This window comes from Pogonomyrmex barbatus, unplaced genomic scaffold (assembly GCF_055798465.1).
Source record: "Pogonomyrmex barbatus isolate J1 unplaced genomic scaffold, ASM5579846v1 scaffold6, whole genome shotgun sequence".
In the NCBI taxonomy this organism is placed as follows: Eukaryota; Metazoa; Arthropoda; class Insecta; order Hymenoptera; family Formicidae; genus Pogonomyrmex; species Pogonomyrmex barbatus.
The window spans coordinates 8,721,041-8,746,682 of NW_028297160.1; the positions used below are offsets into that span (position 1 = coordinate 8,721,041).

At 39.6% G+C, this 25,642-nt stretch overlaps 1 protein-coding gene and 1 long non-coding RNA gene across 22 annotated transcripts in view; one reads left to right on the forward strand and one right to left on the reverse strand.

Moving 5' to 3' along the window:
• The window catches only part of FoxP (forkhead box transcription factor P), a 276,092-nt gene that overhangs the window by 137,740 nt on the left and 112,710 nt on the right, over positions 1 to 25,642 (reverse strand). The window lies entirely within an intron of this gene.
• The window catches only part of LOC148935145 (uncharacterized), a 52,225-nt gene that overhangs the window by 10,241 nt on the left and 16,342 nt on the right, over positions 1 to 25,642 (forward strand). The window lies entirely within an intron of this gene.

The following is a 25,642-nucleotide window of genomic DNA, read 5'->3' on the forward strand; positions in this document are numbered from 1 at the left end:
ACAATACGCGAATAAATAAATACGAAGAAATTCAATGAATAGTGTAATTGATCCGGATATCTTTTATCTGGATATCTTTTTCTCCTTCCCTTTGTTTCCTTTTTTTTTTTTTCTTTAAAAGTCTGATATATGAATTACATTAAAGTAAGAAAGCTGCAAATGAGAACAACAAAAATCGTTGACAAAAAATGCTAATCAATTACATACATCCTATCTACGTTCAATTGAAAAATCTTTCCTTCCCTTAATTCCGCAGTTTCTTCAAAAGATTTTCTGTTAGCAACGAACTGCAAAAATTGTTAACGAAATACGCGAAGTTATTTGCATGATTGCACGAATCCATGACCATTGGATTTTTATTCCCGTGCCTCGATAAACAAGAAAAGTTTAGCAGGGCAGGGCAGCTCGAGGGGGCATCGATCTTTCGAGGCTCCTCGGAGTTTCAAAGTTTTTTCGGCGCTTTTCCGCACGCCGCGCGTCTCGCCGCTCGCCGGCGAGCTTATTTTTGTAATATATTCCGCGAGCCGCGGCGTCCCCCTCTACACTTTCTCGACTTTGCACCCCGTAAGCCTTATTTTTCTTTTAACTTTATTTCTAACCTAGAATCTCTTCCGACGGCAAGGTGGCACGCACATAAATCACCGGGTATAATGAGAACACTTCGTCTTCGGGTGCTTCGCCCCCTCTCGGTCGCAGACGCATCTCCCCCCGCGGACCGGCTATCATATTATTCGTTGCTTCAACGAAATCGCGCGGTCGACCATCGCGCTTGTACTAATATTCATTTTCCTCGTGAAGTAACGTTGGCATCTCGCCCGTTGCGAAAATGAGAGGAGAGTGTCGTCGATACGTGTTAGGCTATTGTTAATTAGCTCGGACATTTGTAAATTTCCAATTAGCTACCATATGACATTGTATATTCTTGTCGTGTTAAAAAGTTAAGTTGTTGAATAATTATTACGACATATAAATGTCTTTAAGTTACACAATTTAAAATTTCGATATATTAAAAGCAATATTTAAAATGATTTGTCTCTACTACAAGTTAACATTTTATTTCAGAATTATCTTTTATTTTAATATTATCTCTGTGTGTACATTCTGTCTAGAAATTGCGACTTTCGGATAATTGGCAGCACTCTGCCTTTCACTCTAGCCTGTTGTCCGGGAAATGAGAAGAGCGCTCGTCGATTTAAAAAAGAGCTCAAAGATCCACAACGCAAGAACGCACGAGCGAACGTATAATTTAAATATGATATTTTACTAAACGTCACACAATGGAGTATTTTACATGTGCTATTGATACCGGTGATATTTTATGTTCCGTATTTCATGATGTAAAGTTTTATTTACATTGCCGTTATTTTAAATCGCGTTTTTCGCCGTAAAAAACGAGACATCGTGTGTTTAGTCAGATTTATTAAAATATATATGTGGCACGCTTTGGTGCAGTCATTTTCGACTCTTTTTGAGCGTGGACAGATTTTTAATATTGCTATAACTATGATTTTTCTTACACAATAATATATAATATTTATTGTAAATGTGTGTCAATAAAGTCAGAGCAACATTATCTTCTATTTAAAAGCACTATTTCACTGATTCACAGCACTTATTTCAATGAATTATTTAGCACAAGAGCTTAGATGTGAATTATAAAGATCGACTGCATCTAAGTTCAAGAAATAGAATTGTAATGACGTAACCATAATAATTTACAGCAATCAGCGTGGAATATGACCGAGTTTCTAAATTATTTTGGCACGGTATAATTAGCCAAATTCCTATTCACACGTTACGCAAATCTTAAATGTTTGTCTCGTAATAGAAGGAAAAAAAAATGAGATATATTATTTTTTTCTTCGTACTTTTATATTTTTAAAAATAAACATTCCAATAAAAATATAATTCCAAGTAATATCTAGAGTAATATATCCTATCCGTCAAGCTCATCGCGAAAACAGGACAGTGATTTGGAAATCTCTAAGAAAAGAAGGTAACTTGAAACGCGTTAAATAATGTGCAACGTTACAGAGACTTCGAAGTCGTAAATTTTGAAACAAACCGCAAGAACGCGTGATCGATTACTATGCGAAGTCGGCATCGACCCGAAGGGTGTAATTACAAGATGTAATTCCGTTTGTTTCCACGCGCGACGCGCATAGGGGCGGTGGTAGAGGTAATGTGTAACGATCGTCGCACGCGATCGATGAAACTTGCTCGCTGTCTTTCTCCCTCTCTCGCTCTCGCACCTTCTCTCTTTTCCTCCTCCTTCGCGGTCCTCCTTTTTCCCACCCTTCCTCTAAAAAGAGAGCCTCGCGCGTATTCTCCGTGTGTGCACGAGGCAGAAATAAACACAGTCGCGGTGGAAAATACTGAACCGGATAGCATATAGTATAAATACGTGGAGGCTATTGAGGCACATTGTATGCCGTGCATTTGCATGAGCCGGCCGCGTTCTCAGCGCGCAGCTGGACATACACGCGACAAAAGAAAACGCGCAAACAAAACACGCAACGCACCCCACCACCTTCCGCCCGCTTGTCGTCGCGCGCTCGTCGCGTCATCCCGCGCGCGCGCGCGCGCGCGGGGCGGCATCATAGAATGTTGTATGTTAAGTATTGTGCCACGTGGAAATAAACAAACGGATCTTTTACCGCCGCGCGACGAGAGCCCGAAGATCCGGACGTCCCTCTCTCGACGTGTTCATTGTCAAATCGCGTCACGTGCGCGCGCGCGACGACGCGCGGCAAGGCAGAACTGACGGCGATTTTAATTAACTCTTCTCTGTTACCGTCTCCAGGCGAGATCAGTCGCAGTTAATGCCTTTTATATTTATATATAATCGTTACCGTAAAATTGGATAATGTCAATATGGAGAATGCAGATTCATCTTCTTTGCGGGACAACAATCGCCCGCACACACGCGTACACACGCGCACGTCGCTAAAGTACATTTCTTACTCGAACTGTAGAAAATGAGCCTCGCGTCGATGATGTAAACGTAAACATATCGAAAAGCTAAAAATTAATTTATACACGCGATGCGAGGAAGGAGTACGAAATTGAAGCGGAACTGTCATCGTCGTCTCGAATGAATCTTCGATCGCGCGCATCGCAACAGAATTGACGTTTGATGTGATCGCTTCAATGCATCGGTCGATTTCATCATTTATAAGTATAAACTAAAGTAAACATCGACGCCTGTTCTCTCAAGGACTAGTCCCAACGTACACACATGTGCCGCACGTTTTCGAAATTTCGACACGCCTGATAACACACTATTCCGGTATTAAATATTCTGGGAAAATATCAAAGAAATTGTGTCGTCGTAAAAATTAATAAAATTACACATACGTCAACGAAATATCCAAGTCAATTAAAATATAGCAAAGTTATAAACAATCGCAAGAAACGTAAGTAGATTATATATTTACACAGAAGTGGTCGTTTTAACTCTTATTAATAAATAATTTATCCGAAATACGACGGGACTATACTTTCACACCAATCTAATAACACTGCCGACATAAATCACGTGGTTACGATCGCAGCCGCGTGCCTCCTGGTATTCGTAGCTCCGCATTAAGCGGAGTACTAACCGCGACCTAATTCGCAGATAAGATAAGTCGTTAAGTGCACGGCGCGGCAACCCCTCGCGATACTACCCGGTGTTTTATTGCCGCGTCGGCCCACCCCCTCTCGGCCCTCCTTCGGGGCACGGTGAGATTTATTGTAAAATTCGATAGATATTGCCAATTACAACCCCCGCGGCGCTACCACCGGCGCGGCACGGCGCGGCTCGCGCTATCGACGGAGACGAGGGAGCAGGCACCTTCCGGTCGCGCCTCAAGAATTTTAAATGCGTTTTATATACAGAGAGAGAGAGAGAGAGAGAGAGAGAGAGAGAGAGAGAGAGAAAGATGACGCGGTATGCGTTGCATAAATCCGTCTCCCTGAAAATATGATTACGATCACTCTTCCCAGCGTCGCGCGAGAATGAGAGGAGCGGGACGAACAGCCCCGTCGTCCCCTCAGACACGGCACGGCGATAAAACGTTTCATTTCGTCCCGAGTGTCTCACGAGGAGGTCGAATAATCTCGTCAATTATTATTTTTACTACTGCCTTCTACATGCTAATTTTTCCGCGTGTACAGCGCGTCTCCAGGATCGTTGGCTGTGCGACGAGGCGTCTCGTCTGAAATGGCGCTCGCGAATGATGAATATGCAATCCGTTCGGCCGTCCCCCGAGATCGACACGGTATTCCAGTAATTATGCTATTCAAATTTACAATTTGATTATTTACCGTAGTATCGGATGGCTGTAAATGTAAATAAATTTTTACCGCAAAACCGGTGCGGACAGTGCATCAATTCATACTTAAATAAGCATAAATGATGAGCTCGCGGAGATATTTCAATTGTAATTTAATAATTAATATACAACAACGGGGGCAATATCGGCAGATTCATGCCAAATCCGGGTAATAGGACTAATTTATCACCTTAGTCAATGCTATCAATGGAAACCGTTTGTCACATCGTCTGAATGTTAACCTGCACTCATCAATATGTATATCATTAACTGCTAAATGCGCATTAACTTTATTTATGTGACTTTTTTAAACGCGCAGACTGTACGTCTTTAAAATTGCTCGTTTTATCCTAATGACATGAGCTTGTTGAAAAAGCACTTTCCATCGCGCATTATCTCGTAGCTCGATGTTCTTCGATCTTTGTTATATTTTTACCATTATCATTTTTGTTTTTCGCTCGAATTTAGCTGATATTTTTTTGTTACAATAACATTATTTCTAGTTTAGATGAAAGTGTTGTTTCCACATTTTACGTAAATGCTACATCTGTAGCAGAGAATAAAAACAATAAAAATAAAATAAAAATTATGAACCTTTCTGCAAAATATCAATAATACGTACAACCGCAGCTACAAATCTTCGCTCGATCTATCGCGAGCGAGAGACTCTGGCGTAGGTGGCGAAATAGCGTTCGTGTCACCGACAATTTTTATCCGCTTCGCCGTTAACGGCATGTAATGCCGACAAATAGACGCGTTCGCTCTTTCGAACGCGGCCGTCCGAGCGAACGAGTTACGACCGCGGGGCCTCTAAAAATAAATATGTTGTTTATTCACAAGTAAACCGGATGCCGTTGTTTGCTTTGGAGCAAATTGTTTTGTTAAGTTTTGCCGTGCGAGAACGAGGCCGCGAACGACCGCCTCCACGCGAAAGACCGAAACGCGCGCGATACGAAGACGAGATGAGGGACGCACGAGAGAAGCACGACGGAGTCGACCATCCCGCGATGGGTCCCTCTGTGCTTTTTCCGGTCTGTTTTGCCTCTCCTCGCGATGCGCGCTAGAAGCCTCCAGAAGCTGTATTCTAACACTAATAACCGGCGCTGACACTACGGCGCGTTATATTCTTTATGAAGATGCGACGCGAACAGCTGACGCGTGAATCGCGATTCTCCTAGTGATAGCCAGATTGCGTCAGGCAAACTCGTAATTTGTATTACGATGACTCACGAGTCAAAAATAAGATTAACGTCCGTCATCCCCGAGGTACAAGAATATATCACTTCACACATGTCGCCATGTCATTGCGAACTTGTGTCCGATAGATACAGCAGTAATAACCGAGCTGCGATTGATAAATGTGTGCGATCATTTCGATGCGTTATTTATTTAATCAACGTTATAAATAGTTTTTCTTTTAAAAAAAAAAAACGAAAGAAAATAATATAAGAATTTTGCGTTGCAATTCTGTATGTTCTTTACGATAGTATTTATAAATAAGCGCGTTGCAGTGTATGTAAATTCCGGCGTTGCGTTTACACAAATGCAAAAATGGACTCACATAAATTACATAAAAAATTCGAAGACAGACACAAGTCGATTCCCACGCGACGCAATTTCCATTGATAGTTACATATGTTAAAGTTATGCTGTTCCCAACCGGGAAGCCGAAGTTAACATTGTACTTCTTGGCTTTCTTGGCCATTCGTGAGCGCTGCAACACGCAAGGTATTCTTAGCATCCACTTCACAGGCATAAAGTTGCGATATGCGTGGATTCTCCACATTCACGTTTACTTTCTAGAGCGGCGCTGTGCATAATGCAAACAACGTACAATATATCTGCACCGAAGATAGAAACGTTTGTGGCGTATTCGAGCTATTATTTTAACAGCAACCGTTGAATCGCTTCATCGCATCGTATTTTCTTAACTTGAATTAAGCAATCGGTTTACGAATGGCAACATAAATTGTCGGTTTTAACGCACAAACATTTTACAAATAATTTCACCGTTTTCTCACTGTTTTATATAAATGATTTTTCTTTATTTTTATTTAATCAAATATAATATAAAGACAATTTGCACAACGATAAGTAACGCGACACATATTTTTTAACAATCTATAGATATTTATATTTATATTTATATTCTGTAATAAAGAATAATAACGATACAACAACGATATAACAATTGCACATAGAAATTTATAATTATTACTAAATAATTTTAACAAATTACAAATTTGCTTAATAAATTACTGTTATATAATACGATACATGAAACTTTCTACATGCTTATTACCTTATTATCATCACCAAATCTACATCGAGTTGTTGTAATTTGTAAATCCGTCCGTTAAAATGCAAATAACAAGATGCAATACATCAACAAGAAAGTATCTAATCTTTGAGACAATATAGACAAAAACCGCATCTCATCGATGCGCTACACACACATGTACACACAGAACGAATTTAACACTCTCCATTGTAATCACAAGACCTACATGGTCTTTCACGCGAAGTCAACCCGGATAACTACACGTGTCCAGTGTACATAGCGTAAAATCCGACAAATGCAATTATGAATCTTGCGGGACACTCCAGAGGAGGAGAGCAGGACTCGACGAGGAGGTGGGAGGCGCGTCAACGCGGTGGAAGGATGAGAAAAGGGGAAAAGGAACGACGAGCGCGGGTAGCGCGTGAAAGTTGAAGGGAAGAAGAGGAAAGGAAAGCCGCGGAGGAAACCGTGGGCACCATCCGTGGGCGTGCTGCCTCTTGGCTAATTACAAAACGCAATTTAAGCGAGCATCACGGAAACACGCTAAGTAATATCGTTTCGCCGTAGCGAGAATTAAAACGGACGCGCGGTACAGATTCGCAGATTAATGCCCTTTAATAAACAGCGCCCTTTGGACTCGAGCGCTCCTCTGCCCAGAGACACTTTTCCGGTTTTCCTTTTTATTTACCTCCTGCCGTGAGAACAAAAGGAAGAAAGCCTTCGCCCTTAACGCTCGTGATACACGAATGCGTTTAACGCGGATTCCGCTTTCCCCTTTATATACATAGAACGAATAGTGATACAAACAAAATCATGGCCGCAAGAATAGATAAGCTTGGCAGATGTTTTATATAATGACACCGAGTTCGTCGAAAAGCAAAAGAGTTGATTTAATATTCACGTCCTTCGAGCAATATCCATTTACTTGTCACAGCTTTTAAATATGCAAATCTGAACTGGGATGTGTGGAGTTTGCATACGCATACAGACAAAAAAATCCATATCCCAGATAGCGGACAATTATATATATAATCATCATCATCATCAATAAATGTCGCACTGGAAAAACTCGTCATCTGTGTCAGTTTTGGATTATGATAAATCTGACTTATGAGTTTTGGTTTACATACACACGCGCGCACACACACACACACACACACACACACACACACACACACACACACACACACGCACGCACGCACGCGCGCGCGCGCATTAAAAATTATTTTATCGATTCGAGAAACAAGATAAAAAACGTAACATGAAAAAACAAAACGACTGTTAAAATGCTTCGAAATATGTAGCAAATACAAATAGGAACCTTTCTACATGACATATTGGACTGATAGCAAAGTTACTGGTGCGTTTAATAAAGCTTATTCTAGCGAACTAAACTGGTTTTGTTGACAAACGTTTATTTATATAGAATGCATATTGCAAGAATACATAAATTTCCTCACATCTGACATTGCAATTAATGATGATTGACGTACATATCCTCGGTTCTTAAAAGTAACAGCGCGATAATAGAGCAGCTATATTGGTTCCCCCTTTTTTACAAGATAATAGTATATCTCTAGTTAAAAATTAAAAATCAATACGTTTGCCAATTCAAAAGACCTGTTTCCGTACATATGAATAAACTTGCATATCAGAATATTACTGTTACTCCGGTGCCCATTACATTATTGTCACCTGACTATACGGCATACGTGAAAAACGAGGCAGCTCCGCATACCATTGAGCGTATTCAAACAACACTGTACATGTTTCAACTTGTAGCAATCAGCATTTAAATTAAGAATACGATAAACCAGTCCGTACAGTAATAAACTAGAATCGTCCAGTTTGCTTTATATTAACTTATAAAATAGATTGCGGACTTTTTGTTCATTGACATCAAATCGAATGTAAAGTATAAAATTAGTTATGTTGAAATTGTGTCGTGATTACAAATTTTCGGAAATTTGAACCCCGAATACGATTAAAATGTGATAATTCCAAATCAGCTATTAACATCAAATCAGATAAATTAATGAAACATAATTTCAGGTAAAAATATATATTTAAGCAATTAATAATAATTTTTCCTGTTCTTTCTTATTGCTCGATATCGGTCAAAATTCAAAATTTTATTATACGATTCTCGTGACAAAGAAGTCGCGACGCAAACAATTTTCGTGTAAACGTGCGGTATCAATCTTATCGATATTTGCATACCGCTTAAGGCGCGATGCCGAATTAATAATCGCGTTAGATTGCCGCCGTGAGTTTCTGTCGAGAGAGGAAAGGGGGAACGTTCGCGGCAGTACAATTTGCTGATTGGCGTCCTTACCATTAGCCGGCTTAAAATTATTTGTGATCGTTGGCGCGTTCGTTTGCTGACAAACACTTTTTCCCAATTTCGACGGGCGTTGTCGTCATCGTGGCACACTTGTTCAAACACGAGAGTTGGCGCGCATAAATAACATCACGGCGTAAATAACATTAACACGTGCGCCCTATGCGTGGGTGTCGAATTTCCGAAGTCAAATCGATACGCACGGACCGGACGATATCGCTACACGTGTCTGCGCCTTTCGCGTTCAAGCGGAAAAAAAAAATTAAACCAATCTTTTTAACAATTATGCGAAAAAAGCCCAATTAAATGAGAATGAAAAAAATATTTATTTATAATTCTATTATAAATATATATCTTTTGAACAAGATCTATTTACACTGAAATAATAATTTGACATACATAAATGCATAAAAATTAAAAAAAAGTTATATAAAGATAAATTTGTTACTACAACTTATATATATATATATATATATATATATATGAAAAGAAATTATTATTAGATATGCAATTGATCTGTTTGATTAGCAACATATATTTACACGATTTATGTTATAAACAATTTTATAACACTTTATTTCATATATTTAATTATGTAAAATATTATACATTTTCTACTATTAGAAAGATAAAAATTAATAAAGAATTACTTGTATGTAGCTCGTATGTAGCTAATTACAAAACGCGAATGTATATTCAGCGCGTGATTAATTTTTATCTTTTTAACCTTTATTGAGAAATAAATTAATTAATGACGCAGAAAATGTCGGAATCCGCAGATTAATATAATACGAAACGTTCGGTAACAAAAAGTGAACGGTGCGAAAAAGATGTATCGTGACTCTGACCCGACACTGATTCTCGGAAACTGCGAACCTGACTGGTCGCTCGCGGGGGCAACAACATCTTTCAAGGCCATTCGATATGAACGACTGAAAGAGTGGTCCAGTGGTCCAATCTGTGCAATTAGATTATCTAAGTTAATTTGCGTTGAGAAACGGTCTTCCATCATAAATATATTTGCATTTTTATAACAGCAAGACATCTTAAAATATATATTCATCATATTCTTCATTAATCCTCCTTAATTTTATAATTTTCTAGAAATATCATAAGATATTAAAAAAAATTTCTTTATAACTTGAACACTTAGTGCAATATTGTATTTTTATTGTTATATATTATATTTAGATAACAAGTTCAGGAATATTTTACAACAAAAAAACTTGGAGATCAATATAAATAAAATTTTATTTGTTTGTACGTATGCGAGGTAACATTCTTTGTTTTTTTCTTCGTCACGTCCTTTATTGGTAGAAGATGATTAATGCTATCGCAGCATTCTTGAATTGATTGAGCAAGATTTTTAAAATAAGCAACAACAAATTTATTAAGATTAATGTAAGCAATGCAGACTTATTGAATCTCTTATTGAATCATATTTTTCTATGAAATTTCTATTTCTATGAAATTTATCTTTACTATGAAATTATGGACATGATAACTATACAGTTTTCAATAATGTACTGTAAATAAAGTATTCTTCATTTTAGTATTTAAAAAATTTTACTAAACAATTAAGGATATTTTTATTCCTCAAATGGTGTTTTGACATTTTGGCAAAATATTCGTTACAACATTAGAGAGACAGTATTGTGCATGAAATATAAAAACATAAAAATAATAGGTTGGCGTTGTCTTCTCTTTGCGTTCGTGGGCCAGCAGCTAAGGAGCGCCCTGGTGGATAGGAAGGGTGGCTGTTGGGTGGCGAAACGTTACCCGAATAAAAATGGGGTGTTTATAAGCTAGTATCCAATGTATCACGCTGTATTTACATATACCCCGCGTTTAAAGTCCTCGCTGTATATCTATAGTTATCCACCACCTCCTTTGGTTTCGAACGATCGCCGGAGACGCAGAGCAATGCATATAGCTGATGCAATAAAAATTAAATATGATATTTCACCCGACACTCGTCTTCGAATACATAATGAGATTCTTCGTACGGTATTTTTACTTTTGATCGAAATGTCGAAATGTGCGAGATAAATATTTCAAGTCAGCAAGATATGATGTTAAATAAAATCACGTTATTTTATGATATTCACAACATATTTATTTCTTCAATCTTTTTTATTGTGCAATTTACATGTACATTGATTTTAAAATATCGATTTTAAAAAATCGAAAAAAAGAAATAAAATAAATTTTATTAAAATAAAACGCTACATGTAAGTGTTTACGAGAATGGAAAATATTTTTTGCCGACTTTGCGTTTTACGTTTTATTATTATGATATTATGAATTTAGAAAATGCAAAATTTACAAAGAAATGCGACTAAAGTCAATAAAAAAAATAACTGTAGTCAGGCACGCAAAAAATATTACCAATATTCCCAAAACTGGAATATTGGAACATTTTTTGCGTGCCTGATAACAAAATGACAAAAATCAGATTCAGATTCGCGTGGAATCACGCGTCGATTTATCGAATATTGTTGATGAAAAGTCGCTTCGTGATACAAATATGTTTTGACGTCGGGCAATCTGTATTTTAAGCCATAAAGCACGGCCAATTATATATCTTTTTTTTTTATTTTTGCACGTCTGACGGCAGATAATTGCGTAAATAAATATGCGTACGTGCTGCCATTAATACCTCCGCGTAATCCCACGTTCAGTGTCGGACGATAATTTATTTAAACAATAAAAATTTCGGGATGGAAGTCGGAGAATAAGCGCGCCGCGGCTATCGATCGACAGCAGCGAGTTTATAGTCTGATAACCTCCTTTATTTAGGGGAATTTCTGTTTGATCGAGCATCCCTTCGATGAGAAGGGTCCCCGTGATTTGCCTGATTCTTTCGCACGGCCGCTTCTCAATCTCGGCCTAAGCCCCCGGAAGGACCGTGTTCTATATTGCAAATCATTTCTCCTCTCAGGAATTACACAACGGTGACAGAAAAAGATGCAATCGTAATAACCTCACGGATATTTGTGATCAAACAATTAATATTACGCAAAATTTTCCCTTAATTTATTGAGGAAATGATAAAAAAATTTAGCCGATTAAATATCCGTACAAAATATTCTCGTATTTAATATGTCGAATAAATAAAATCGTCGAGGCAAACATATTGAAGAATTTCTGCAAATAAAACGGTTGTATAATAAAGAAATAATATACAAAAATTATATAAAGAAATATTCAAAAACAATAGCCAGAGAATGATATCAGTCATATTATGCATTATGAAATTTGCATATGAAATGCTGTACAATTCGTCATACCGATGACGAATCATATTGAAACGACAATTCGTATGTCAAAAGTGATATCGCTTAGCTTGCTTACACATGATTTACCATCGAAGCAAATTTCGATGTCAACAAATACAAAGATTTCAACAAGTCAAATCAATGCACGGAATGAAGGCCGAAACGTGCAAGACGAGCGGAGAAAGAAGGATATCGAATTTGCATGACGCAAAAGAAGTAGCCACAACTCCCGCTGTCTCGCACGAATGAAGACCGAGCTCTGAAGCGAACTTGATATTCCGACAAGAATTCGCCGGCATTCAATTGAATTTTCGATTCGGTTTACAGTAGCATGGGTGTCAAGGTGATGGTCTGATTGACGCTGATTCGACCGCGACCTTTTCTCGCACGAGCAATATTCAACGGTAGCCACCGGGACCTCTTCAAACAGCGTCAAATTTCCTTGAATATTTGTTTTACATATTTAAGCATCGCATTGTGCGCGCAAGTATTGTTTGTCACGCGGCTGACTGACTTTATTAGCATACCTTAAATCTTCGTTAAACTGTGTAATATGCTACAAACGGAAAATAATCCGATGAAGAGATCGCGTAGACATTACCGAAAAGATCATTGAAATTATAAAATATAAATTTAGCACATTCTAATAATTCTGAATTCTAATTCTGAACAAATTGCAAATTATAAATTTTCCAACCGAACGTGAGATATATTAACACGGCAGCTATTTACTATTTGGCGGCCTCTGACAACGTTCTTAGGATTCCACGTTGAAATAACTGACAGTGCATAAGGTACGATACCGAGAATTATATACATTTCCTGTTACGATGTATTGTTATTCTACTAAATTTCAAAAGTGCATGAAACAGTTACCACTCAAAGATCTTGTATGTTTATTATATTCCCGCAGAATTCATGAAGGGCTTGCCGTATTTTATGCAACCTATTCAAGCTAATCTGCATATGAATTATTTTCTCGAAAATACCTCTGAGTCTTGACAAGTTAAAAGATATACTAAACTATATCAAATATTGAAATCTTATGTGGACGACCTGAACTATGAAGTATTTTTTATTTTTTATGTATCGTAGATATTCATTCAACCTTTCGTTTTCATAAATGTAGAAATGTTGTGTACAAATTTTATTACAAGTTCAATTGAATTGTTTCCTTTTAACAACATTAACACATTATCTTATAGCATAATGATAGATACGCATAAATATCAGCGAATGCAATTTAATTCTTATTTGGTTAAAAATTATTATAAACTTTTACAATTATTTATTAATAAATAAAGAACTTCAAAACATGAAAAATTAATTATTTTAATAAGAGAGATATTTTATTAAATGTTTACATAAGCAAGCTTCTCTCTCTCTCTCTCTCTCTCTCTCTCTCTCTCTCTCTCTCCTCCCCCTCCCCATCCATCCTCTTTCCCACTCTCTCGCTCATTCTATATTCTTTACTAGACATTTATCCAAAATATTTTGGCGTATGCATAATAGCTGTTTTGCGAATTACGACGAGTTATCCGGCAGTAAAATTCCGCCGCTAGAGTCAACGTCACGTACTGTACGTATATAACGAAACGGGCGACGCAGAAAGTATAACCCGGGGAAAATGTGTATCTCCGAAGTAAAGTCGACGTAAAAATAATGGCGTCGGGGCTTACCCGATTATTTATTATTTCATATACAGAGCCGAGCCGATAACGGGCGCGGCGGTGCATTAGCATTTTTTTGTTGTTTAAAAATGAAATATACGGGGTGTTGTCGGCGAAAGAGTGCCTAGTCTAAAGTCGTCTCGCTCGAGGGAGCTCCTGATCTCCAAATAAGTGGGTATACGCCTTCCTGAATACCAAGTCATGGAAATCCTATATAAAAAAAACCCTATCGCGTCATTCATACGGGGCTAATAATGCGCTAGCGCATCGCTCTCGAAGATTACGATTGAATGAATCAAATGTTTCCTCTCATTACTTTATTCAAACTGTAAAATTAGATTAGAATCAAATAGCTTCAACCATTGAAATGCACAGGAGATATATTCGTATCCCGCTATTCTCTTAAAAGCTTGTTGACTCGTATCGAAACTTTCAATATCGATCGTTAGGGTCATTAGCCCAATACTATGCATCATTCACAATAGCTATGAGCAATCATTTAATAGTAATCGTATTTTCAATTCTTCTTAATAAGAAAAATCAGATTCCTATAAAATGCAAAATGCATGATAATAAATGTAAATAAGAGATTTTAATTCAAGCAATTCCTATATCACATTCTTTCAATAATTTACATTCTCACGTGAGATAAAATTAATATTCTATAGTTCCTTATCTTCGTAATCGCTTAAAATCAGCTTTATTAAAGATGCTATAAATAAAACGTCGATTAGAGACCGCGTCGTTTCGCATACGTACAAAAGTCACAAATATCTAATTATAGTTTTATATGTAAAAAGTAAATTTCCGATTTTTCAGATTTTAGCTCACTTTATCTGTAACGGTGTGTCGAGATAATTTCTCAAGAGATGATTCTCAATGACGATAAGGCTCGTGCTTTCCTCACGGGGGATACGTGAAAAATCGAGGTAAGGTAAATTTCGCCGAGCGACTCGGGGTGTGAACGCCGCGAAGGAAGCGGACGGAAGCTCCCGTCGGCTAAGACCCTGGGCGCGGTCCTTCGGCGTTATTATTTGGAGATCAGACCGGGGCGAATATCTAATTGTAGTAACGACCGCGATACGTACCCGTGCCATCTGGCGTGCCGTTTGCTCGGCACGGATTTGAAAATGGCTCGCGACCGACATCGCGAGCCCGTCGCTGGGCAGACAAAAGTTACGCGGCCGCGCCCTTTGGCGGGATCCGGGGCGAAATCTGTGAGGTGTACAATCGCTTTCGTCGCTCCTAAACTGTACCAATTACAAACACTGGCGGCTTCTCCATCCCCGATGTTAACTAAACACTAAATACTAACGACTAACACACATCCAGCCGCCTCCGCCGTCGCCGCCGCCGCCGTCACCGCGAATGTATTTTCTCAGAAACGAGCATTATCCGGAATGTACCGTCGGTCGCATCCACCAATGAGCTGTTGATTACTCATTATCGCGCCACACAACTAACTGCATTTTATCAACTACCTGTCTCGGCGCTTTCTTTTACAACGCCCAGCGTGTGTATCTTTCTCCATTTATGCGATTTCAAATTTGTAAAATAATTAACGAGACTTATCGCTGTTTAGTCTTATTCCGAGATGTTTAATAATATCCCAAGATTACTGCAATGAGAAAACTACTTACGATGTAATAAAAAATAAAGTTGACATTATCGTGTAGAAAAGAAGTATAAATTTGTCTCATTTGTGTTTGGTTTACCATCGATTTTAATTTTTACCATTTATTATGCGCACTGTACAGCGCCGCAAATCGATAGATTGGAAATGCGATTACCTGGCAATCAAAGGAACGGCACGCGTCACGGGTCTGGCTTCGAAGTAAGCTTAATCGATTATAACTGAGTAATGTTTGTTTGATACGTAACAGATACGACTGCGGCCACGGCTTCACGGAAGAGTGCGGCGTGTTAGCGTCGAGCCGGTGAATTGCAAGATTCCGTGTTTATTGCATTTAGCAGATGGCATTGGTCGCCCGCATGCAACCAAGCTATACCAAATGCTTACGTACAATGGCGAACCATCCACCGTGTTATACGTAAGCAGGTACATTCATCGTCAAAAACCCGTATCCCGCGAATGTGGATTCATCCATGAATTTCCACTCGCGATTTCGTGCACAAATAAATTTACGTCCAGCAGATGAGTTCCGCAACTTGCGTAAGATCAAACTTACGTGTTTCCTTTTGCACGAGTCAAATTATCCCTCGTCCAACAATTATTAATACCGAATCAATTTTGTCACGTATAAAATATACATAGAAAAATGCACATATATATATATATATATATATATATATATATATATATATATACGGTTACCAAATTGCTCGTCTCATTATAATTATCTCTCGGAATCGTGGAACGCGAGATGTCGCCTTCCAACGGCCGTTCTTGAGGAAGAGTGTACGGGCCGAAATAACTGTGCACACGATATGCTTGAGCCCGTTTCTAGCCCTCGACTCGTCCGCCACACCCTCCCATTTCTAGTATTAAATCTGACCCGATGCAGCCCTCGCGTTATATTTTATAGTCCGCGATCCGCGCCCCCGACGCGAGCGCGTCCACGGCGTACGTTGTATCAGCTGGAAGATGAAACGCGGCTATTCGATAGCGTGCAAAATTTACCGTGTAATTCGGCCGAGCGTATCGGGACGTGCGACGAGGTATCGCACAACACACCGTTTATTTCCATACCGCGCGCGATAGCTTACGGTGGAATTGCGTTGCTAAGAAATCGCGCGAGTGTTTGATATCACATATTCGATCTCACATACGCCACGAGCGTAAAGTAAACGATATTCGATAAGTAAAACGTGGATGATAGAGCCGTGCGTGTTATGTTGCGCACAGCGCTAAGGAGCGAGTTCTCACAACGGGAAATTCTCTGGCATAAATATTTTTTCCTGCTTACTGTCTAAAGTAATGTGTGTGCAGAGTTGTTTCACGATTGAACGTGACTTTATATATAAATCGCACGATTTAAAAATCATTACTAAAAGTTACCTTCAAAGGCACAAGAGTTTAAAAATTATATGATAAAATTATTCTATGTATTCATACTGATAAAATATTTCTAATTTTTTTATAGCTGAACGAAGTGTTAAATAAAAGTTTTGATTTCTTGATGTTAATTTTTTAATTTCTTGCTTGTACAATTTATGTCTTAATTTCAAATCAATATAAAAAAATTCATCGTCGTCTAATATAAAGATAATATGCATAACGGAAATGAAAAATCAATTGTAAAAAACTGGTTATATTGTAAAATGCTTTTTAATATTAGTCAAAAATTCAAAGGATTTCATCGTCTTTTCTCGGTGTATCGCAAACCGTTTTTACCTTCTTAAAGCGTCAGATAACGCACATTGTAAATCTGCATTCATGTTATTGCGTTCCGGTCAACTGCATCGGTTAATTGCATTTCTACGCTAAAGAGAATGTAAAGGTCATGTATCTTACACAATATAGTACAAACTTAAATTTATTATCTACAACGTAAATATATAATGGCCGTATTCAATAAGCGTTTCTGTCTAAATATTTTATATAATTGTTTCATGCTATACATTTATAAAACATATTTGAAGAATAATGAGGTACAAATCAGAAATATATCAGAAATTTTAAAATAGCAATATTATTTTCAAAATATACATACAATTTTCATTCGCCTATTTATTATGAATTGTTATAAAACATGTACAACAACCGGTATCTATTTGTCATGCAAGCAATTTAATGCGCCAAAGAATTTATCACGGACCACGGAATATATCCTTAAAGAGGGATGATCGCTTCCAATAGCACGCCTTGCCTCGAGACTCGAAACGTCGCAAGGGAGGCAAAAGAATGGCCGCGTGGAGGTGCGTAAGGAGGGTCGAGAAAAATGCCACACATTCCTAGAGGCAAATTTACGGGGTGAAACCGCAGCCACTCTATCCCTCTCTGTCCCACCCGCTCTCCTCTTCAACATCCCCCGCCACGCGGCCCGGTTTACTGTTTTACTTATTCGCCAATGGCAACTGGTCAGCAAAGATACTTTGTATATAAATTTTGGTTACTGTGGGGGTGGTCCGCCATCGGCCTTTCTCCGTCGACACTGTTCAACCCCTGCCCGACTCGCCGGTTTCGTTGTACTGCGGTTTCTCGGTTACTCAGGGGGGATTCCCTGTAGACAGTGGACAGCACGGGGGGTGGAGTTGTCTTCTGACACGTCCCGCGCACCTTCCGGGGCTGGTAAGCAAGACGTGGAATGAGTTATTGAAGAAGGAACCGGCTAGACTTAAAGGGATGGCACGGAACGCTTTCATTCGACGTCGCAGGTTCAAACAGTCGCATGAATACACGAATGTTAGTTATTCCTCGTAATTATATAAAGATTTTTTCTTAATCTCATTTAGTACAAAGTAAATGCATTAAGAACATATGACTAAGAAAATTATTTGTTTAGGCTCGAGAAAACGAAGATAATAGAAAATGATATTTGGCTTCGAGTATGTAATATAAATATTGGAAATTACAGAGCAAATATTTAGAAAGTAAAAAAAGAATTATTCGTATATTATTCGAGATATAAGATACATTACTCTTTATATCATATTTTCTCCTTGAAATAAGAGCTATTTACCGGCCAGTAAAATTATTATGTAATTATAATAATGACTTTAAGATGACAATTTTGTATAAATTATAAAAATAGCTTTTAACGTTTAAAATGTTATGTAGAAATAATTTAATTTTTATAAAAAAATTTCAGAGGAATATAATATAGTTAAATGTAATCATCTTTCATGCATTTATCATCATAACATGTATACATCATAAATTTATACAAATTAACCAAACTCTTATTAATAATCCAAATGTTTTTTTAAATTTTCTAAAATCATCAAAGTCATGTTTCTTTTATTCGATGAAACAAAACATGATACAATGCACACATATGCAATTGCAGTGACCGTTAAATTACAAATATAATACGAATGTAATTATAATAATTGCTGAAACTTGGCTCAAAGCGCAAAGCGTATTCACGCTGTGAAGGGTTGCGAGAGCCGAAAACTGCCGGAACGGACTAAAGGATCGGTCCGAAGGGGAGTGAGGAGGATTCGCACGCTCGAGCATCGTGTCAGACGCGTTCGACTCCTCTTCCGGCCGCCCCCTCAAATGTTTTCCACCTTGAACCTCTTTCCTACCCCCCCCCCCTCTGACCAAACCCCCTCCTCTCGTCTGCTTGTTCGACGCGGTGCGGAAGGAGAAACGCTCGCCTCGGCTCGGCAAACTTGCGCGAAACTTCGATGCCGGAACTCGTCCATGGAACGGAACCGTCGGGACGGTGAAGCTTTATAGTCTTCGCCGAGTAGGAGCTCGCAAGCACGCTGATCCGTATCGCCTAAACGAGGTTTGGCAACGGGCGCTTAGCCCGGGCCCGCCTGGAGAAAAGAGTTTCATTAAAACCGGGTAATGAGGCAGTCAGGACCGGGCTAGGCACTACTCGCGAGATTCGCGTTATACACGAGGGGTGGGTGGTAGGGGCCCTGCTATTATTTTGAGGAAGAGTTCGATTAGCGTGGCCGACGACCTCTCCTGGGAAGGGATTGAAAGGATCGTCGGTAGTTTCTTTTTACGGAAGTTCCGCGACGGTAGTGCATTATCAAGAAATTTATACCGGCTGCTCTGCTTTTCCTTAATTACGATACTCCAGATTTATTTCGTTACAAAATAATTATCTTTCTTTTTCAACAAAGAGGTCTCCTCGATCCTTGCGTACGCGCTTCGCGCAACGGCATGGTTGGCCATTTAATTAATTTTACCTTCAAATCGCAATAACCGATTCGCAAACGTTAGGTGTTTTTTTACATCACATATTAAATTCGTAGCTGCATAAATATCATAATTTTTTCAATGCAGTCTCGTATTTTCGTATCGTTCGAGTTGACGTATCTATCAAAATATGTGTGCGATATTGCAATAAAGGAAAAAAATATATATCTCGCGTGCAGTTGTTGTTTTCGTTGTTTGTATCACAGCGCCAAATGCATCGAGCACCGAGGGCAATCGAGGAATGAACTGTGATCGCGGAGTAGCTATCAACGGATTTGCGGTATCCTAATCGGCAAGGGTAACTAATCGAGGCATTTCATCGAGAAACCGTTGGGACATGGAGATTACTCGCTTATGCGTGTTAAGCTCTCAATGAGCTATTACACGTAAAGCTCCATTAGGGCAAGCGTTCGCGATATGACATCAGACAGAGTCTTACATTTCCTGACAACAACTGACCATCTTCTCTCTCTCTCTCTCTCTCTCTCTCTCTCTCTCTCTCTCTCTCTCTCTCCCCCCCCCCTCCATCCATTTCCCTTCCTCCTCCTCTTTCTCTCTCAAATTATTATTACAACCAATGTTCGCTAAGCAAGTCGACGACACCACAGACGATAAGCACGTCGGATCTGGAATTCGCATCTTAACGGCATCGCAACGCCTACGCACGACGGGTTTATTTGCATGTTTTTCTGATGCGGCGCAGCGCTTAGAAGCATTTATAAAAAATGTCGTATTAGTCATGCAGGTGACGCCTCGACGAATTAATCAAGCGAAATATTGAATACCTCGCGATGAATATCATTAACGTCACCAAGAGTAATATTAACTATTCAACAGTTTCCTCTCCAGCATTTTGTGATAATACGCATGTACAACTTTTTGTAAACCGATGCTTAATATATACATATTTAAAATATGTATATAAGATCTTAAAAGAGACCACACACATACAGAACTCTTCCTGTATCTTATGTAATCATAAAGAAGACAATGTAATCTCTCTTCCTGATATTTTTGACGTTAAGAGAATCTCTCTACGTTTTATCTTTATATTCAAACAATAAACATGGGCAATTTTATTACGTGCAAATGAATTTACTAAAAATACTACTACGTTCAAAGTCGACCGTCGACAGATTATTTTTTATTACAACACAACGTTCCACTACGCCAACGTATACGTCTCTCTTTAAATTTAAAATTTCATCATTCGGCGAAGCAACGCATCGTAGAGTCGCCGCTATACCGTTAATAATCATTATCGCAATTGCACTGTTTTCTATTACAAAGTATTTCTTAACCAACGCTATTGAATAATTTGTAATCAGCTTCACGTCAGGCACGCACATCAACGTGATTCTGAAAGCTCTCGGCGCGGCTGTCGCCGAAGGCGATACCGTAATACCTTACATACATCAGAAATGCAATGAACGTTATGCCACTGATATCGCGAGTGTGAGAGACACAAAAACACGCAAAACGCAAGTATATGGATATGGGTGCGCCGTTTGCCGATGATTCACAGACCGTTGCACCGTTATTACGCGCTATGCACGTTAAGGCGTAGCGCCGTATCGGCTTTTGCGGACTGCAGAAACATGCAAAGATTATATTCTACCGTAGTTGCAGTTGAAACGATGACTTGCGTCACAAGTATTACCATGCAGTATGTTACTCCTCTCACGCTGTAATAGATTAAGCTACTCCTTATTCTATAATTATTATAATTTATTAGCAAGTATAATAATAATTAAAGTATTATCTTTAAATAAAATTTTGCAAATTCCAGCAGTTACAAATTTCAATTGCATGTTATCACAGGTTTAAAGTGCACACATTGCAGTTTGTCATACAACGTTATTTTTTTATGAAAACATATATATATATTTTTGTTTATCATAGCGAGTTTTGTTATTTTGATCGCGTGCGCATGATAAACTTTATAAATATCATTCCCGTGTGACGTATCACACCGGTACCGAGGGTCATATCGCGTGCAGGTGTTAACGATAGCATTGTAGGGCCGAAACAACAAATTCTTGAGACCGTCACAAAGCCTCGGAGAGATCTCGCGCAGTTTCGCACCATCGCGGATTAATTGCGGCGTGCGGCGTGCGGCGTGCGGCGTGCGGCGCCGACGTGCGCCGTGCGTGCACGCGTATCACGGACGGTAGTCAGGTCGGAAGAGCAATGGCAGAACGGCGGAATATCAAGGATATCTCCTGTTGCGAGATTGCACCTTGCGTACGTGCATCGTTCGCGCCCGTTCGCGCCGGCCGCGCGTGCTACGCCTCGCTACGTTTTAGAATTATACCGGAAGCAAGATGCGCCCCCGGTGTTGCGGCAACGGTGCTTCGAATTAGTCCCTCCTTCTCGAGTGGGCCGCGGTGGGGCCGAGGGAGGGTAAGTTAAGGCGAGTGTAAGTGCGGAGCTAACCCCCTACGTTGGTATACATCGCGGAAGGAGGCCTACCGTTGATGACAAAATAGCGTGATTACGGGCCATCAAATAAACACTAGACTTACCGTTATTCCGCGCCGCTGACTCCTTCGAGCTCCGCACCCCTCCTCCCTCCCCCTTGCCCACGGCAAACTACTCGGCCGTGGTGCCAACAACCCCGCTACCCATCGGCCACGAACAAATGCTGAGCTGACCTTCTCGACCGCGTCGGGCCAGCTTTAAAAGTGCTAGCGGCGGCGATCGGCGGATACCGCCGGCAAAAACGGGAAGCTACAAATTGTCTTCTATTCCCCTGTTGTCATTAAAGAATACGACGCGATCATAGCCGAGGTTGAAAAAGTTTTAGACTCCCGTCGCGTGAGAGGTCTACTCGGGCGATGCGTGCGCCGACGTTGCGCGGGCATAACGGGGTTAATAACGAATTTATATTGCTCGCTCTAGCGCAATCTTAAAATTGGAGGACTGTCGAATTACAAGTTGGTCACAAGATAATGTCATGTCTTTCTGGGAGACATTCAATGGAGATACCAATCTTGAAACTGTTGTTGATTCATATATTATGTAGTATATAATATTCTACGTAACAACTATAATTTCAATATAAATATACTTATATTAAAAAAACCCAATATACAAATAGCAATATATATATATATACACCCATAGAAAAAAGTATAACATATAATTAATAAAATTGTATTGTGAAATTGTATAATAAGGTTGTACATGTGAAATATTTTTATAAAATCAACTCTTTTTCAATGCAAAAATTCAATTGAAGAAAAGTAGAGTTTCAAAACTTTGGCAGACTTTCGATTAATTAATTCACAACAACATAAAAACAATAATTTTTTATAAATAAATTTTCCCGTTTCCTCTCAATATATTAACGATTGAGACTTATCCCGCAATCGATCCCTGTCGGCTATTTAATTTTTTTCCTTTAATTGGCTAATCACGAAATTATCAGCCCCATAAAGCTCGAGAGAGGCGCCAACCCTTTGCGGCCCCTATCGTCGACGGCGTCGACTCCCGCGGGGGTGGTGCGCGGTGCTCTTAATTGCAAATTGGTGAAATAATTGAAACAACTCTCGTAAAAATAGTTGAAAAGTCGTAATTCGGTCGTAAAAGCTGAAAACCGCAACGCGCCACCATTACCCTCCACCTCGTTCCTCTTTTACTCGGCAAATGCTTCGAGAAAGGGGTTGGCGGCGGCGTCAGAAACGCTGGAAGAGTTCTGTCGGATTTTGATGGGGTTCGGGTAGCTCGATCTTCTTGGCGGATAAGCCTTATGGTCCCGTGGGATGAAACTGTACCCGAATAGAACGCCGTAGAGAACGGCGCGATCACGGGAGCGGCTATTAACATGGCGGGCATGGTGCAATTTGCGAGTCGCGAGCATTCGTTCATTTACGACGGATTGTACCTTGGAGAAAGATTATACATCGAAACCCGTAAATTATTATTCCGACAAGCATTCCACTATATAAATTCTGCACCCCGGCGCGGCATAGAAAATCTATTTATTTAAATCTACCTTACGCGTGCGTCTAAGTGGCCCGAAGTTACGAGCGCAGACACTAACGATCTGCACGCGCGGGGAGAGGGGAAAAAAAGGGGGAAAGATAGCGAAACTGTGCCAAATTGGGGTTACGAGGAACTTCACAACCTGTCCATGCAAAATTTATCGCTTCATTTACATGTTACTGTTCGGCTCGTGCCGTGCGTTAATACCTTCCACGATCGATGAATTATTCATAAAATGAATGCCGCTTCTTCGCTGTGTGTTTCGACTTATTGTTAGACTTTTTCTCGTATGTTGCAAACGACGGGATGCCCGCATAAAATTGGCTTGGTTCTTTCGTGTCAGTAGTAAAACTAGCATGAATATCAAGATCCCGCGGAAAAATAGCTGCCGCGTTACTCCTACATTGGCCTACGTCCAGCTTCTCGAGTTACAATAACCAGGAACAGACAAGCGAAAATTTGATTTTTTTTTACTATTTGATTAATATCCTCAACCTTTACCCTTTACCCGCACAAGAAGCAGAGGGGTAAGTATACATGTAGATTGTAAATATCCAAATCTTAAAAATGTAAAATATTTAATGTATGATATCGAGTAATTTATTGCAATCAATGCAATCAATGGAGAGCGCAACATAAAAATATTACGAAATCAATAAAACGTTTAGATCCTCTCTGGGCTCTCCACCGAGAAAAGATAATTTGCATATCGGCTTTCTCAATCTGCTGATATGAAATCAGTCAGTTTTCAAAACATTCACGTCTGCCGATTGCGGAGCGTATTGGAGCAGGCGGAGCGTGGATTAAGTCTCGGTTATATTTCTTCCGGCGGAAGTAAAATATTTGAACGCGCGCCGCCGCGAGAAATGCAGGCGATCGGGTGTTTTTCTTCGGGAAAAAAGGGAGGGGAGAGAAGATTTGAAAACACGGAAGGAATTTCCACCGCGCCGCGATATTAGCCGGTGTTGTACCGACCGCTGTTATATTTGATTGGGCCGCTCGTGTAAGAACACCCCCGAGCTCTCCTCCGATCCCATCCACTACTCTTCCCCTGCCCGACCACCCCCCCCCCCTTCCCTTTGCTCATCCACTCCCTCGGTCTGCACAGCGAAATGTTGGTTAAATAATATCCGCGCTTCCAACCGTAATTATCTCGCTCTCAGATTTTCTGCCTCGCGGGGACGGCGGAAGGGCGGGTGGTTGGGCGAGTTTCGCGGTAAGAGACGCGCGCGGACGGGAGAGAGAGGGAGAGAGAGAGAAAGAGGGGATGGATAGAACTTCGAGATTGAAGGAAAGGACTGGGGTATGAGGGGATTAGAGATAGTGCTGATATTCGCGCTACAGATATTCGGAGATAGCGGGGGGATTTTATTAAATGTAGCGGAGTTACTGAATAATACTTTCATGTACTTTTTGACGTTTATTTATCATATTGTTTCACTCAGCCGTCGCGAGTGCAGGCGAGGAAAAATATTTCGAAATTGTGAATAAACACCTTTTCAAACCATGAAACTTTTATGATTAACGAAGTATTTGTAGAATACAATGAAATGCATTAAAATATATATCTCTCCATTCGCTCGCCAGTTTCTAATCTCTTTGACTCTCGCAAGCTCGATTTTTTTTTTTTGAAAATTCTTGAACGGTATTTCTTGTCGTAATTTTATATATCGTAAGAGACATTCATTAAAGCCACTGCAATTATAAAATGCGAACGCACAAGCCAAGATATAACGCGACATAAACAACGTTAGGAACAACTAGCAATTGCACGTTATTATAAAATGAAAGGTGCGAAAGGTGCAACGTAAAAGAACGGCCGATATCGTGCGTCGCCAGAAATACACAGGAGAAGGCCTATATGGTCGACCACCATCGTGCACTTTCACGCGATCGATTTTAGCTAATTGCAAACCGGTGCTATATAACG